The following is an 11,248-nucleotide window of genomic DNA, read 5'->3' as shown; positions in this document are numbered from 1 at the left end:
GTCTCTCTACTTCACAAATCTTTTTGAACTTCATTTACCTCTGTGGTTAGTTGATTGTTTGTAGATTAACAAATATAATAAAGATAGTCTCTGAAAACAAAACCCATGATTCTTCTATCAAATGTGTCTCTTTTTTTGGTAGTCCATCTGAACTCCAGGATATTAGTTCATTGTAGAGCTTATATAAATACACAGAAATAATATTTTATATTAAATTAAGGGTCTTCTGTCCCAAGGAGTTTTGCAAACACATTTCCCACTACATAATATTGGAAAGCCTGTTGATAGTACTCACCAAACCAACTCCTTTCCTTCAAGGATAAGGCCACTGCAACTTTTCTCTCCAAACAAAGCAGAAAGGACTGCCATTTCAAAGGTCTAAACCAAACATCACACAAGACCATTTGATCAATATGGCTTTGAAGGTTAAAGATTGATTCAGTCCTACTGGGATTTTAGGCTGTATCTCCTGGACCCTTAGGTATTTTAAACATGAAGATAACCCCATCAACAGACTTCTCCATTAGCATCAAAGGGAATTTCTGATTATGTCAATTGTAGTGCCGAGCACTCCCTCTACCTACTATCCCCAAAAAACCCCAACAGAACAAAACTACACTAAAAAACAAACAAACTGACAATCAAAATAGACCCTCACCAAACAAACTGGTCAGAGCAAGGAGAAGCCTATGAATTTCCTTATTATGAATTTCCTCATAATATTTTCTCTTTGGATTCAAAATAATACTGGGGAAAAAAGTATTAATTGTTTACCCATAGTCAAATTAAAACTTCATTGCTGGTGTTTTCTATCTATTGGTTTTGAGCAAGATTGAGGAAGTTCAAGATAAAGTGTAGAGTACTGTCAAAAAAAAAAATCAAGCAAAACAGAATAATAATAATTTGGAGTCAACATAGGTAATCTTGGCTTAAATGTACTAATGCCTTTTGAATTAAACATTCAAAAAAAATCAGTATAAAATTTTTGGATTATTTTTAAATAAAGTGTTTGAATGGATAAAAATTTTTTTTGAATAGTCAAAATAAAATGTATAACATTTCACCAACTAACTACTTTCTAACTTTTTGGAAAATTCCTCTATATTCTAGTCCAAGCTGCTCACCAATTTCTATCTGAGTTTTTTTGTTTTAGACTGCAACTTTTCCCCAGTTCCTTTTTGGGCATATGTAATACTTGTCAAAGCCAACAAAATATCCCATACAGTGTACATTGTGAAATAGCTTTGAAGACCTCCTAGCAAAAGCATTCTCACTACAGGATATATTATTTAAAGGAATATATGGTATTTGAACATAAAATACTGCATGTACATTCACCTTTTTAATCTTAAAGTTTGAAAGAAGAGCTTTGAAGAGGCTTCAAGAGACAGGTGCAGGAAAACATTAAAGAAAATTATTCTAAATATTTTTGAACTACAGGAAATTATTAATGGAAGTTACCAAGAAAAACAAATGAAAAAAAAATGAGATGACAACATTTAAGACTAAGTTAAAATGCAAAAGAAATATTTTTAGAATAATTTCTCTAAAAAGGGCACATTTGGTTTTTGAAATCTCTTTTAGTCCATCATGTTCAAAACATAAATCACAGAGAGGCTGAAATTATTTTATATTAATTTGTGGTTTTAATCTTTGTGACCTGTAGTGTCTTGGTATCTTTTGTTTTTTCCTTCTGATTTTCAGACTGCATGTGTCACAAGAAGTGTTAGAATGGCATTACCACCTCTGTGAAGACCAAGGGAACTCACTTCTTGAAAGCTACCAGGTACACTTAGACAATGTCCCAGAGACTACAGGACTTGGCAAGAAAAGAACACGACAGAGTCAGAGTGAGAGAGTGGAGGGATAAATTTTAAGCGGAGGCTGAAAAACTGCTGAGAAGACTGAGAAGCACAAAGGCCTCCTAGGCCACAAACAGGCCAAGGGAAAACCATGCAGATGTCACCAGAACTCAAAAAGTCACTGAGCAGTTGAAATCAGTCTTAGGAAAGAGGAATTCTTAATGATGATATGCACACGAAGGGGCAGAGCTGCTTATCAATAGCACTTCTATTCTCTTTGTCTCACTGAGTTTGTTTTTTATTCAAAATATTCACTGCATTAGAGACCTTTGAACAAAGTCTTGCTCTTTTTAGGTGATAGATGTTTGCTGTTGTGCTGTTGTTGCTGTTGTTGTTGGTTTTTTTTTAATGGAATTTCTAAAAGAAAGATAAACACATCTATGTTTTCAGTCTTGAGCATGAAAGCCTGAAGGATCCTGAAATAACTGTTAGGTGAAATTCAGATCCTAGTCTTTAGAATTTTGCCAGCAATGGGTGCCATAATGCTTTTCTGAATCTAAGTTAATCACTGCATTCTTGCTTCCACTCTAAAGACGCCATACATAATTGTAGTGGGACAGTGAGAAATATGACATTAAAAAATATGTTGGAAAGGGTATGCCAATAAAGCACACTAAAACATTTTGGTTCTTATTGTGACTATAATGGCTATATATCATGGCCAGAATGTAAATTGTACTGCTTTGAAGAAATTACTATTGTTTATTTTACATGAAAGATCATTGTGAGAAATCTAAAAACTGAAAATCTCAGAGTATCACTGAATTTATATTGAAAAGGATGAAACGGAACACGGTATAACAGAATTGTTCTCTTTTAAAAGTATTGTACTTTGTAAAAATATGTAAAAAAAAAAAAAACAAATTGAAAAGCTATGTTAAACATCTTTAAATGTAGTTTAATAATATAAGGGAAAACCAGAATTGTATCAAATTATCTGAAGCAAGCCCAGAGGAAAACCACCAAGCTTATTAGAGGGATGGAGCACTTCTCCAATGAGGAAAGGCTGAGACAATTGGGATTGTTCAACCTTGAACAGAGACAGATTTGGGGCAACCTAACTGCAGCTTTACAGTACCTTACAAAAACCTGTAAGATGGAGAGACACTACTTACCAAAGTATATAAGGACAGGAGGGAATGGCTTAAAACTAAGAGACAACAGATTTAGGTAAGATATTGGGAAGAAACTCTTTACTGTGAGGATGGTGAGACACTGGAATAGGTTGCTCAGAAAGGTTGTAATGTCCCATCCCTGGAAGTGTTCAAGGCCAGGTTGGCTGGACCTCTGAGCAGCCTGGTCTAGTGGAAGGTGTTGGAACTAGAGGATTTCTGGAACTCTGGAACTAGAGTAGAAGGATTGGAACTAGAGTATTTGTAAGGTCCCTTTCAACCCAAACCACTCTGTGGTTCTATGATCATATATTTGGCTCAATTTACCAAGATCATTAGCATTCCAATCTGTATGTTGTCCTCTTAGGAAATTACTTCACTATTAACTCTTATGTGTATCATATTATGAATTACTATAATTCAAAAATTTTTGATTAACTGAATCATTTCTCATTTGAAACTTTGGGGAATTCAGAACTACTACAGCACAGTTATACTAGCTATAGATTAATGTGAAAAATGAAAGTAATAGAGGTATAATCAAACTCCCAGGATAAGCAAGATAATTCAGATACTTCAAGTTTTGAATATGTAGCAGCAGATGATCAGCAGTGTGTGAATAAGACAAATTTTCTGATCCAGAAATTTAACTTGATTTTGATTTATGTGTTTCAGCTATATGAGTACAATCAAATATATCAAATGCAGTATAGTAGACTGTAGTTTTATAACACTGAAACTCACAGTCAGTGCTATATCTATTATTCATGTAATTTCTACTGTTATAGACACTATAGACACTAAAATAGCTACTAAATTATGCGTGTGCCTGTGAATACATTCTACTTACATTTGGTCAGAAAACTGGTAAATTTATTGCTGTTTATGCAACAGAATTAAAAAAAAAAAAATCTTTATCAATGTACAGGTATCGTACCCATGTCAAATTAATAGATATATTAGGGGAACATTAAATTCTTTTGGTTGAGTACTGTGCCTTGTGGGTAAAATGGGGAGATATGTAACATCTAAATATTCTCACATGCATAACCATTTTTCTGAAGTCTACCTCTTTATTGTAAGAAAACATAGACAATAGATAGATAGATAGATAGATAGATAGATAGATAGATAGATAGATAGATAGATAGATAGACAGACAGACAGATATGGTGCTTCCCAACTTTCTGTCATGAATAGTCCTACCCTTGGTTGTCCCCTGCACTGGGTCCTAAATAAGTGTGATATACAAATTGTGCCTTTTTTTTTTTCCATAGAGGTGTGCAAATTGTTTGAGGTTTGAGTCACTCTAGTGCCAATGAGACCTGCAGTTTGTTTATATACCAAAGGAAACCATGGCTCTCACAGGAATCAGTGAATGAACAGTGTGTTCAGATCTACCACTGATGACCACACAGAACTGTAAGCAATGAAAAACCATTGTTTCAGCTTCCCACTGAAATGCTGCATATTTCAACCAGACAGAAACATCCAGTTCAACATAGTTTACAAACTATTATACTCATATAATATACAAATATACTACAATGATCTTCCATCCTGGTGAAGTCATACTTCTGAATATATTAGCCTTTAGTGTCTACACTGTTAATTCAAATTTACAAAAAAAAAAAAAAAAAAAACAACAAAAAGCAGAAAAAAACCCCAAAGCAATAAAAAACCCCAACATTCTTTTGTTCTGGGTCTCAGCTTCAACAGATCAACAAAAGTTTATCAATGCAGATATCGAATGAAGAAAAATTCTCCCTGCCCATCCATATTGCAATCCATACTGTCAGTCCTGCGATTTCCAACAGACATTACTTCTTCCATACTCTCTCTTTATGCTCCCTTACTTCTCAAAACGCCCCACATCTGGACTATCTATAAGTAATTCTATTCTCACTTTATTATGCATCATTTCTTTCTGTTTCTTTGTAAAAGCTGATCTCTTTCAGGCAAGGACTATATATTATCTCACTCCACTGCTACATGCATATATTTGAAGCTACACAAAAATATTAAATAATGAACAATAGAAAGCAATTCAGAACACTCTTTTACCAAAACTTAAATCTGGCAAGATTTCAAGAAAACATAATTGGAAGCAGATTAGGAACAGACATCAGTCAACTATCTAGAGATTTATCATTTGTAGTAACTTAGAGCAGATAGCTCTTTATCTATACACATATTACTTCACCTCACCTCATTTCATTTCTGTCCTTCAGTATACATGCTTATATACGAAGTATAATAAATAAAATAAGCACTTCAAGGAACCTTGGTTTGTGTTGTCATATCCGATATTGTCATGCCTATAACTCAGACGTTGTGTAATAGATATACATCATAGTGCTCTAGTATTTTATATATGTGGCATAGTGATTAGCATTTTTGTACTCTGTTTAGTAAGAAGTTGAAAATCTGACAATTATCAGTTTAGTTATCTTTCAGTAAATAGAGTTGCACCTTTTTATGTAAAGCCTGTAAGAAAATATTGAATATTTTGCTGCTGGGCATGATTTTTCATCACTGGATTGCAATGTAGTTTGGGTTGGGTTTTTTTATAAAAACCCCTGTATCATTTAAATTTTACTTTTGTTTCCATTTCCTGCAGAGAGACTTTGACAATTTAGAGAAATGGAAGCATAGGGCATTTTGTTGCAATCTCAGTTTGCAGTACTAGTGTAAGCATGAAAGAAATTAGAATTGTTTTTTTTCCAGACATATTGACATAGAACTCAGTTTATTGTTGCTATTTCTTACACCTCTACTTGGCTACACCACAGAGAGGTAGAGAAATTGAGTCAGAAATCTCATCTCAAAATATGTGGAGTTTATAGATTTTCCCTAAAGCAGGTTCGCTCCACATTTAGTTCCTTACATAATAGCTATGCTTACATTTTCCAATACAAAGTTTGGATTCTGGTTTAATAGGCCAAGATATTTTAATTTTACAGATGTGCATGTGCTACCTCAGAAACAGAAAACAGTTTGTGCTATTGCTTGGTTTGTTAAAATAAAAGAAACTTTTAGAGTTACTTACTCAAAGATTAGTAGACGATTTCTCTGATGCCAACTTGTGGCTTTCTAGAAAGTGGATTACTACAGCTATAATTAAAAACATTTTTAAGATTGTTATTAAAATAAATATGTAGACTTAATTTTTTTTTAGTAAAATATCTGAACCATTTCTCCACAGCATGGATAGGTTTATTCATTTTGGCTTATTTCTTCTGAATAATAAGCAGTTAAGTCCTTGATAATAAGGGATCAAGAATTTTATGTCAAGGTATGCAAATATATGCTAATATGCCTTTCCAAAACTCCTTACTTAATGGTGGAAAAATAAAGGAATACTATGTTCCTGTAGTAATTTTATCAGGTTGGATTTTTTTTCAGTTATAGATTCCTTTTAGCAAATGTGTTCTTTTCTAAATGGCAGAGATTTATACTTTTTCTTTGGTCTGTTTCAAAAAAATGATTTAAAACTTTTTTTCTAACGAAAGGAAGTATGTTTAGTCTCTTTCCCTATTCTATCTACAAGCATTCAGAATAGCTTGTCTTCCCCTGTGGGATTGCAGAGCACATTTTCCAAATAAAATCACAAAAAGAAAGAATAATAAAAATAAAAAGAACCTAGGCCTAGACTCCTGGGTGTGTTAAGTGACAGGTTTGAACTGCAGGATACTGAATCTTAGGCAGTCTCAGTCTCCAGAACAGGGGATTGTTTGAACTACACTATTATTTCCTCCCTTCCAAGGAAACAAGGTTGCACAGAGGGGTGATGCATATCTAGCTTTTATCCTGAAATAGATCTGGAATATTTTTAAGGTGTAGCACTGAGCATAAACGGCACACCTGTAAGTGTGGATACCATCAATTTAACTCTGCAGACATGTTTTTGTTCTCTATGCCTCTTCTGTTTCCCCTGCTAGAAGTCAAAACCACCTATATGAGGAACACCAGTCACCTGTTTGTGCCCTTTTTGGACCTAAGGTCCAACATATTTTACCAAATGAGAGTTTTCCTACTAATGCTATCTACAAGATCCTCCCTCATGAGCCAGGAGTCCTGTTCTAAAATATGAAACCACTGTCTCCAAGCTGATTGCAGCTCCCAGAATTTTTACTGAAATTTGAACTGCTCTCAGACAAAATAAAATCTTCCTGACAACTTGTATTACATATCATAATTATTTGTTCTGTTTATTAGTGAAAATTTAAAAATTTTATATTATGGCATGACATCAACAGAAAAATACTATTTCCTTTTGACTTTTTCATACTAATCATCTAGCACTGTAGAATGTGCTGGAGCTAGATTATTTATCTATATTTTTTCTCAAATATTTACTTTAACAACATGTTTAAGAGACTTGAAAATGCTGTCTTCAAATCTCTTTTTATTTAGGAGAATGCGCTCATCAGGTAGGAATTTTAGGAACTGTTCCTCTTTCTTTTTGAGAAAGAACAAGCGGTTTTATGTTCCAGGTAATGAATAAAACCAGCTTATTCTATACTTTTAATCTAAACTTTTAGCACAGAGAAGAGACTAAAAATCTTCCGGAGGTGGGAGGTGATATTCAGATAAGATTTTGTACCTTATCTAATGTCATTGGGCAAGTTCACTATAAAATTAATGCAGGCTGAACTTAAAATATACATTCATTTGTCACCATCTTTCATCTAAGCTCAGTTTCACTTGGGATGAATTCAGACAATTACCTGTTCAGCCCCAGTAATTTCAAAAGAGAAGAGAAAATATTATTTTCTAAGAGGCTTTATTGTTGTTTTGCACTTCCTCTAGTTCTACAGTATAAAATACAGCTGTATAATATTTGTTTATAGTCTTTTTTGTAACAGAACTTACTCCAGTTAGAGTTATATTTTGTCTGTTAAGAAAATACAAAACCCTGGTTTTTTTAGAAAATAAAAGAAAAATGCAAATGCTCTATTTACTAGATGAAAGAAAGATGTAAAATACAATAAATTGTAAAATGTGATTATTAACATCCATCGAGTACTATTTTAGCAATCCAATTTCATGCTATATATGCTTGAATAACAACTTGAAAATGTGTGAGTAAAAATGTAATAGAACTCTTTATATATATATAGCACTTTCAAAGACTGACCCTGATATCTGGGAGATTATTCTCTCTTTTCAAATCAAACCTTTGGACACCGTTCCAGCTGTGAGGAGACTTGAGTGACTGCCATTAATGATTCAGCCTTAAAGAGTACCCCACTGTTTTGGAAGGACAGGTATATTTCTGCCTCATTTCCTCTTTTTTTTTTTTCAGTTTTGCCTCTTGGAACTATTATTCTGGCCAATGGTATTAGGCTACCTGCAAAGAATGCTGAAATATGATAAAGTGTCAAAAAAAATTCAGGCATATTCAAAGATTAGAAAAGCAAATATGCAGCTCATGCACTGGTACAAATAGAGTTTTTCATTTAACTTTTAAGACAGAGGAGAGGGTATATGGTCTCAAGGATATTTATTTGTAAAGAGATTATGTCGTTACAGAGAGCAACATCAGATTTCTTTTTTTATTTCATTAACTTCAAATTTGTTAGTGATACATTAAAAATCCCAAACAAATATGAAATTTTAAATGTTCTTTCTCATAAAACCAATTATATAAAAAATATACTATTATTTTGTATATAATTATACAAAACATATTATTTAATTTTTTTCTTGACATGTTATTCCTATCTGTACTTTAATTTTTGCTATTTAAAAAAGCACTTATAAAAAACGTGGCCTGTAATTTTTAAAGTTCAGAATCATAAGATATTCTGTTAAGTTGCTCCTTCAATTCTTCTCTAACTAGTTTTAATATTTTTAAATGCAGTACGAACTATATGAGGCTTGTATCTCATTTAACATGATCCTTCTTCCAATAGTTCATAATTCTTCTGCTTTCATATCAAATCTTGTAAATGAAGAGTCTTTTTATATATAGACATTGGTCCCATTAATTTTAATAGCAAATGCACCTATGCAAGAAGAAGAGAATATAAGCTAAATCTTTTATTTCACTCTCTAGAATTTATCTCTGTAAATTCACAGCATACAAATGTATGGTTGATGAACCCTTCATTTTAAATTTAAGTGAACTAGTACTATATAATTATTTTATACATCCATATAGCTGTCACAAGACTGGCAGGTTTTTTTCAAGGTACCTTCTAGCTAGTGGAAGCCACATCCTGTCTCTTCTGCCTGCATGTTCTTGGATATGCACACACAGCTCCTGAAAAGGGGAGCTCAGATTTCAGCTGAATTTAGAAAGCCTGGTAGGAAAACACCCCAAACCCTGAAGTATTATATTTTTTGTGGTTATTAATATTCAGTAGGGAACATGAATACATTGCTAAACAAAACTTGAAAAGTTGTGGTTTTAGTGACAGATGAAGCAGAAATGGCTATGACAGAAAAATCTAAATAAGCAAACTTGGTCATGCCATGATTCTTTTGCACAATTTCTGGAGCCAATTCTTCACTATCTTCATGTCTGGCTTTGATCACTATGAAAGCACTGAATATAAATATCTAGTTTACAATGAAGCTTTATTTCTCCTTTTTTTTTTTTTTTTAAAGCATCAGCTGAGTAGAGTCTATTTGTTGGCAGCAAATGTCATTTGCATTTTTTCTGTGGGTGTATCTGGAATAATGAGGAACAACTCACGGGTGTATTCCTCTATAAATTCTGTTAAACTTCAAGACTTCAAAACCACAAGAAGCTCTTCCATGCATTTTACAAGATTAACTATTTTTTTACAGGAAAAAGAATTGTACATCTTGAAAATGTTTCCTCAGAAGTGGGGGGCAGTGTGTGTGTTTATAGAAATTGGAGTTATTGATTAAGTATTCCATAATAAAAAGAAAAAATCTTTCATTTCAGGAACAAGAAAAATGAAAGCCAAGAAAGAAGTATTTTTGTCTACAATTCCTAAATATTTATGTGATACTATTGATGTCAAACCTTGGGAGAATTCTATAGTCAGTGCCTCAGACTGTCATTCTCCTCCAGTCTACTTGTTAGCCTATTATCAGCTAGATTTAAGAAAGGGAAGTTTCATATTTCAGTAAGAAATTTGCTTTATTTCAGTGCAGAAGTTTATTGTAGCCTTCCTCCACACAGTTTACAATTCCTTTCCACTATCAGAAAGACATTTGAACCCTATTTGTGTATGCCTTTTGTTGATGGAAGTGTTTTTAGAACTGTTATTTAAAATTATCTGATTCACTGCTCATGTAAGTCAAATGAATTCACCTTTCTACAGAGCTAAGAAAGGTGCCATATCTACAGCCAAATAAAAAAAAAAAAGGTTTTGGGCAAGTTAAAAGCTGTCATGCTGTTTTTTTCATTTGTTTCTTTTTTTTTGTTTTGGTTTCTTTGGGTTTTAGGGGTGGTTTTCTGTGTGTGTGGTTTTGGGGGCAGTTTTTTGTTTGTTTTGGGTTTTTTGGTGGGTTTGTGTTTGGTTTTGAGTTTGTGGGTTTTTTTTGCTTATTTTTTTTAGTTTTTTCTTTTCAAGAAGCATTATTATCTGTAAAGAAGGAATGTGAAAACTACTTGGATTGTTCAACAATCTACCCCTTTTACATGTCCAGTAACAAACACAGATGAAGATGAAGCTGCTAAACTCCATGGCCAGGCTGGATGGGACATTGAGCAACATGGTCTAATGTAAGGTGTTCCTGCCCATGGCAGTGGGGTTGAAACTAGAAAATCTTTAAGGCCCCTTCCAACCCAGTCCATTCTATAATTCTACAAAACTCTGTATTTGCCTTAGAAAGATGGCTTGTCTTCTCCACCCTTCATTCCATTTTATCACACAGGTATTTAGCTTAGTGTGACGCAAAGTATCTCCAGCCAATATAGAGAATAATTTAGAGCTTGTTACTCTTATAGAGCTTCTCAGAAATCAACCCTTACTCGATCCTCTTGCACTTTTGCTGTGAGGTGAAGGTAATACATTAAAATGACCTTCAAAAGCAAGAGTCAAAGCAAAACTCTCCCTAAACCAGAAGCATTTCTGAGCTCCACATACATGACTTTTGTAAGCGGATTTCCCCTCTCCTTTTTTGCTTCTTTGCCATTTCACTCTTATTGTGACTGTAATAGCTTTAGAAAAATATATTTGGGAGTGGGAGAGGGTTGGGAGGATGAGGGTTTATTATGTAATATATGGAAAATGTCAAGGAACATTTCTTTATGTTTCTGTCTATACAAAATGCAGAGGATAAGGACTCTGG

This window comes from Melospiza georgiana, chromosome 3, assembly GCF_028018845.1.
Source record: "Melospiza georgiana isolate bMelGeo1 chromosome 3, bMelGeo1.pri, whole genome shotgun sequence".
NCBI classification, from domain to species: Eukaryota; Metazoa; Chordata; class Aves; order Passeriformes; family Passerellidae; genus Melospiza; species Melospiza georgiana.
Note: the sequence above shows the minus strand (reverse complement) of the source record.